The sequence below is a fragment of the Cervus elaphus genome, chromosome 14, assembly GCF_910594005.1.
Source record: "Cervus elaphus chromosome 14, mCerEla1.1, whole genome shotgun sequence".
NCBI classification, from domain to species: domain Eukaryota; kingdom Metazoa; phylum Chordata; class Mammalia; order Artiodactyla; family Cervidae; genus Cervus; species Cervus elaphus.
The window spans coordinates 42704839-42711807 of record NC_057828.1 but is presented as its reverse complement, the minus strand read 5'-3'; positions in this window follow the sequence as shown (position 1 = coordinate 42711807).

Here is a 6969-nt window from a genome sequence, read left to right as displayed (position 1 = left end):
TGTCTGTCTCTCTATAAGTTTTTCAGGACTGAGCTTCATGTCTGCTGAAAGAGGGAAGGAACCTTAAACTGACTAGCTTAAGTTTTCTTTGCTACCGTATACTTGTGAGCTCAAAAGGGAGCTCTAACCTCACCCATACATTTTTTTTAAAATCTAGAATTTCCCTTTGAATAACAAGAATAAGTCAGGTCTTTTTTTTTCCCTCCAAGAAGTCAAACATGTTTTTAGCACTATGTAATGAATGCCCAGGCCACCTAATTTGTCATTCTACAGACATTATGTTCCGTAAGTCAAGTATTGCATTGTCTATGGCTCCAGCAGTGACATGTCCAGTTCCTAGAACAACCTCCACATCCACAGTGGGTGAGATTTTAAATTCCTAGCACAAAATGATTTCTGTGAGAAAATGTAGTAGGCAGATTTGAGTTCCAAGCCTCTGTAAAATAATGTTACCTGGATTTATGTTTCACTGTAATTTAAGATTAATACCAAGTATCAACTATACTCGTAAGAGTACTATTTCAAGTCACACTTAGTACTTCTTGGTAGTCTGCATTAAATCTTTCAAGACTATTCTCAACACATAAAGAAGTCATTTCTGAGATGTGTCTCTCCTGGGCCTCTTCCAAAAGTTATTTAGCATTCATCTATACCACAAAAATAAGATGTGTGTGTGTGTGTACTTAATTGTGTCTGACTCTTTGTGATCCCACCAGGCTCCTCTGTCCCTGGGATTTCCCGGCAAGAATACTGGAGTGGGTTGCCATTTTGTCATTTCCTACTCCAGGAGATCTTACTGACCCAGAGATCAAACCAGAGTCTCCTGCATCGGCAGGCAGATTCTTCACCACTTTGCCACCTGGGAAGCCTGTACGAAAATAAGATGGTATTATTCAAATTAAAAAAAAAAACAAAAACACAAAACCCAAGTGATTTGACTTTTTCATAAAACTTTTCCTATAGTTTCTTAGTTATGTCTTCAAAATGATAAGAAATATTATGTGCAGTTAGATTTCCATTTCCAAATGGTCATTCCTGACTAGTACACATCATTTCTGCTCAAACTGACAAGCTCATGTAAAATTGTCATTCATAAACAATTCTGATTCCAGGAAAACTTTTCTTACTTAATACAAGCTACATTTCACAACAGCATGTCCTTTAGTCATAAATTAATCCTTGATGACAAGTTATGCCCTTTCTCAGTTGACTATGTGTTATTTTTGGGAAGGTACCAACATAATTCCTATATTCCTGGTGTTTGGAAACTTCCTCTATTAGGACTTCCTTCCGGGGATGAATCTCCATCCCTAACTCTTTTGTCTCTCTTTTTATCTTTTATATTTTGTCCTACCTCCTTTTGAAGACAATGGGCTGCTTTTCTGGGTGCCTGATGTCCTCTGCTAGCGATCAGAAGTTGTTTTGTGGAGTTTGCTCAGCTTTCAAATGATCTTTTGATGAATTTGTAGGGGAGAAAATGGTCTCCCCATCCTATTCCTCTGCCATCTTGGCTCCTCCTCCTAATTCCTATACTCCCATTAATGCCTTAAATTGTATTTGGTTGTCTCAGGTACACATTAGCTTGCAAATAATTATGTAATCATCTTTGATTTTTTTTTTTAAAGATGAAGTTTTACCTTGTTTGGTCGCTAATTCAAATTGACTCTAAAACAAAGCGTATATCACCAAAAAAAAAAAAAAAAAAAAAAGTTAACACACAAAGAGTTATGTATAGGAAAGCTGAATTTAGGAAGGCAAATCTTCTCATCCCAATGACATTGTAGGTTATGAGCAACTCGGCGCTAGTGGTAAAGAACCTGCCTGCCAAAGAGGAGACGTAGGAGACATGGGTTCAATCCCTGGGTCAGAGAGACTCCCCTGGAGGAGGGAATGACAAGTCACTCCAGTATTTTTGCCTGGAGAATACTATGGAGAGAGAATCCTGGTGGGCTACAGTCCATGAGCTTGCCAAGAGTTAGACATGACTGAAGCAACCTAGCATGCATGCTGTAAGATTAGAACTTCAGTTTTCTTGGTTTGCTATATTACTTACACACATTTTTCTTTTTGTAAAGTCATGCAAAAAACAAATGAATCATGCCAGTGTCTCTGTTACCCAGGATGTGTTCTCTAACTTCTGTATGAACACTAAGCTTCATGGCTGAAGTGGTGTTTTAAGTATGGCAAGCAATTAATTAAAATACTAAAATGGGCCTAGTATTTCCAGATAGTTCAGGATTTTTAACATAAACCAGACATGGAGATTACTATTCTAAATGAAATATAGTTGACTTACAATATTATATTAACTTCAGGTAGACAACATAGCGATTCAATATTTTTATAGATTACACACCATAGAAAGTAGTTATAAAATACTGACTATATTCTCCATGACTTTATAATCCTGTGACATTTATTTTATAACTGGTAATTTGTATCTCTTAATTCCCTTCACCTATTTTTTTTTTTTCCCCTTCACCTATTTTTATCTCTTCCCCTACTTCTCTCCTCTCTGGCAAATCATCTAGGAATTCCACTCCTGGCTATTTAATCAGAAAAAAAATTAAAATACTAATTCAAAAAGATATATGCACCCCAATGTTCACAGTAGCATTATTTACAAGAGACATAGAGGATTCTAACATTAACTTGCCAGTCTTTTAATGACAATTATTTTAAAAAATTGCTTTCACATATTGCAGGCAACAGTTTGTGGGCAGTTAAATCTGCCTCTGGTCTTTGAGTCAACAGTTTACAATTTTCAAGTGGCTGGAGATCTTTGATTTAAGAGAAGAGTGCTTTTATTTTTTCAGATTACATATGTAAGTTTTTGTCTTTCTCTGACTTCTTTCACTTAGCATAATGCTCTCAGATTCCATCCATGTTGTCACAAATGGCAGAATTTCCTTCTTTTTATGGCTGAATAGTATTCCATTGTGAGTATATGTGTGTGTAGAAATATATTTATCTGTTTTCTTTATCCATTTATCTGTTGATGGATACTTATTTCCATGTCTTAACTATTGTACACAATGCTGCAATGAATGGGGGGGTACAGAAATCTTTTCTAGATAGTGATTTCATTTTCTTCGGAAATATACCCTAGAAGTGGAATTGTTGAATTGTATGGTAGCTTTATTTTTAATTTTTTGAGGGGTCTCCACGCTATTAAACATAGTAGCTGCACCAATTTACATTCTCACCAACAATGCACAACTGTCTCTTTTTCCTCCACATCCTTACTAACATTTGTTATTTCTTGTCTTTCCTGATAGCCATTCTAACAAGTATGCAGTGATATCTCATTGGGCTTTTGATTTGTATTTCTCTGTTTATTAGTAGTGTTGCCCATCTTTTCACGTGTCCTCTTTTAGAAAAATGTTTATTTGGTTCTTCTGTTCATTTTTGAATCAGATTGTTTAATCTTTCAATTGAGTTGAGTTCTTTATATATTTTATATATTAATTCTTTATCAGATACATGATTTTCAAATATTTTCCCAGTCCCATAGGGTGCCTTTTTATTTTGCTGATAGTTTCGTTTGATGTCCAGAGGCTTTTTAGTTTGATGTAGTTCCACTTGCTTGTTTTTGTTGCATTTGCTTTTGGTATTAAATCTAAATAATCATCACCAAGACTGCTATCAAGGAGTTTGTGTGTGAGTTCAGTGTCTGTGTCTGACTCTTTGTGACTCCATGAACTGTAGCATGCCAGACTTCCCTCTTCTTCACTATCTCCCAGAGTTTGCTCAAACTCATGTCCATTGAGTCAGTGATGCTATCTAACCATCTCATTCTCTGCCACCCCCTTCTCCTTTTGCCTTCACTCTTTCCCAGCATCAGGCTCTTTCCAATGAGTTGGCTCTTCGAATCATGTGGGCAAAGTATTGGAACTTCAGCTTCAGCATCAGTCTTTCCAATGAATATTAAGGATTGATTTCCTTTAGTATTGACAGGTTTGATCTCCTTATAGTCGAAGGGACTCTGAAAAGTCTTCTCTGGCACCACAATTTGAAAGCATCAGTTCTTTGGTGCTCAGCCTTTTTTATGGTCCAAGTCTCACATCTGTACATGACTGCTGGAGAAACCATAGCTTTCTATGCTTTTTTTTTAATGGACGTTTGTTGGCAGAGTGATATCTTTGCTTTTTAATTTGCTGTCTAGGTTTGTCATAGCTTTCCTTCCAAGGCACAAGCATCTTTTAATTTCAAGGCCGCAGTCACTATCCACAGTGATTTTGGAGCTCAAGAAAATAAAGCTTGTCATTGTTTACACTTTTCCCCTTTCTATTTGCCATGAAGTGATGGGATTGAATGCCATGATCTTAAGTTTTTGAATGTTGAGTTTTAAGCCAGCTTTTTCATTCTCCTCTTTCACCCTCATCAAGAGGCTCTTTAGTTCCTCTTCATTTTCTGCCATTAGAGTGGTATCATCTGCTTATCTGAGGTTGTTGATATTCTCCCGGCAATCTTGATTCCAGCTTATGTTTCATCCAGCCTGACATTTTGTATGATGTACTCTGCATATAAGCTAAATAAACAGAGTGACAATATATAGCCTTGTCATACTCCTTTCCCAATTTTGAACCAGTGCAGTGTTCCATGTCTGGTTCTAATTGTTGCTTCTTGACCCACATATAGGTTTCTCAGGAGACAGATACAGTCGTCTGGTATTCCTTCTTTTTAAGAATTTTCCAGTTTGTTGTTCTCCACACAGTCCAAGGTTTTAGCATAGTCAATGAAGCAGAAGTAGATGTTTTACTGGAACTCCTTTGCTTTCTCTATGGTCCACCAAATGTTGGCAATCTGATCTCTGGTTTCTCTGCCTTTTCTAAATCCAGCTTGTACATCTGGAGGTTCTTTATTCACATATTGCTGAACCCAGGTTGAAGGGTATTGAGCATAACCTCACTAGCATGCAAAACAAATGCAATTGTCTGGTAGTTTGGACGTTGTTTGACACTGCCCTTCTTTGGGACTGGAATGAAAGCTGACCTTTTCCAGTTCTGTGGCTGCTGCTGAGTTTTTCAAATTTGCTGATGTAAAGAATACAGCACTTTAATAGTATCATCTTTTGGGATTTGAAATAGCTCAGCCTGAATTCCATCACCTCCCCTAGCTTTGTTTGTAGTAATGCTTCCTAAGGCCCACTTGACTTCACACTCCAGGATGTCTGGCTCTAGGTGAGTGACCATACCACAGTGGTTGCCTGGGTCATTAAGATCTTTTTTTGTATAGTTGTTCTGTGTTTTCTTGCCATCTCTTCTTTATTTATGCACTTATGAAGGAGCTTATTCCATTATATTTTCTTCTAAGAGTTTTGTGCTTCTCAGTCTTACATTCAAGTCTTTATCTCATTTTTAGTTGCTTTTTTTTTAAAAAAAATAAGATGTAAGATAGTAGAAGTGCTTTTCTTTCAGCTTTATTCCCCAGCTATTCAATTTACTACAAGGGTATCCTAGACATTTCCAAGGATACCAGGTTGCCAGAGGCAGTGCTTCCAAAAAATTTCACAATCCTCCTTTTCCCCTCTCTGCTTCCAATTAGCAATAACCACAACTCAGCTCACTGTGGTGAAGAGAGCGTGATACCATGACAAGTTCTTGTTTCATTGAGGCCCTTTGACCTCATCAAAGGTCATGTGATGGATGTTGGATAACTGGAAATACTTGATTTTGCAAGGACAGATGCGTCATCTTTATGAACCCAGCTATATAGAGGGCCAGGAGGTACTGCTCTTAGCAGGCCTTAGCTGGGGATGAGGCTGAGGCCATACTGCAGCTCCTCATATGCCTTCCTGAAAAATACACTACCCTCTTCCTTCTTTGATTTTCCAGCAGTTTTCCATCACTGTCTTGCTATAAGCCAAACTTCCTAGCATGACATGTGAGTCCCACTTCCCAACCCAAACTGGCTATTGATTTACCTCTGATGTTTCCTCTCCTATCTTTTCATCCTTCACTCTATGTACTAGTCAAAGGTGCAGCTTTCTGAACTATCACTGTTTCATGGCTTTGTATATACTGTTTCTTCTACTTTGAAAGCCTTTCTTTTTTGCCATTATGTACACTGATAGGCTGACTACAACTTGTCATTCAAAACTTTGTTCTGCTATTAGCTCCTTTTGATAAATTTAATCAATTAGGTGTTACTGTATTTGCTCCTCTCAAAGATCTTGAAACTGTTCACTTTTTTGTTTTATTTTCACCCCCACAGACTGTCACTATCTTCTCCATATCTCTTTATCCAGTCAGATATACTGTGAGCTGCTGGAGGGTAAGAATGCTATCTTTTATCTCTGTATTTGTGGTTTTAGCACAATGATTCTAGATTGTCAATCTTCCTAAATGTTGGTAAATGCTAAGAGTCTCCACAATTTTTCAACAAATCATTTAATAAATATTTGAGTATTAAATGCAAGACTCCCTCTTGGATATGATACAAAGGTAAATAAGACTCCTATTTTTCATCCTAGGAGATTAAAATCTTATAGCAGTGTGCAAGCAGACAGACTTTCACAGGACTTGAGGCTATGTTGACCTCTACAGAGTAGGCCTCCACCGTATTTTAAATATGAATTTATTCTAACATTTAAAATGGGGTTATTTATATAGAAAACCTAAAATTTCATTTCTTCTCTCGAAAACTGGAAAAAAAAAAAAAAAGAGTCACTGCATTGTTTCTCTCATGGCAATGTTGGACTAAAGGCAAGAGATAGTCTCCACTTTGATGGGCAGTTGAATACACAGCTGATTATTCTAAGTGTCTGTTGCTAGTTATCATCTGACTCCAGGCCAATTTCATCCCTTGGTCATTTTCCGGTCTCTGTGAACCAAGCTTCTGTGAAAACAATATGTGGCTCATCTGAGTGAGAAAATGAATAATTCTAAGTGAAAAGAGTGGATTTGTAGGTTAAAGTTAAATATTATATGGAAAAATTGGTATTGGTAGAGGTGGGAGGTGATGAAG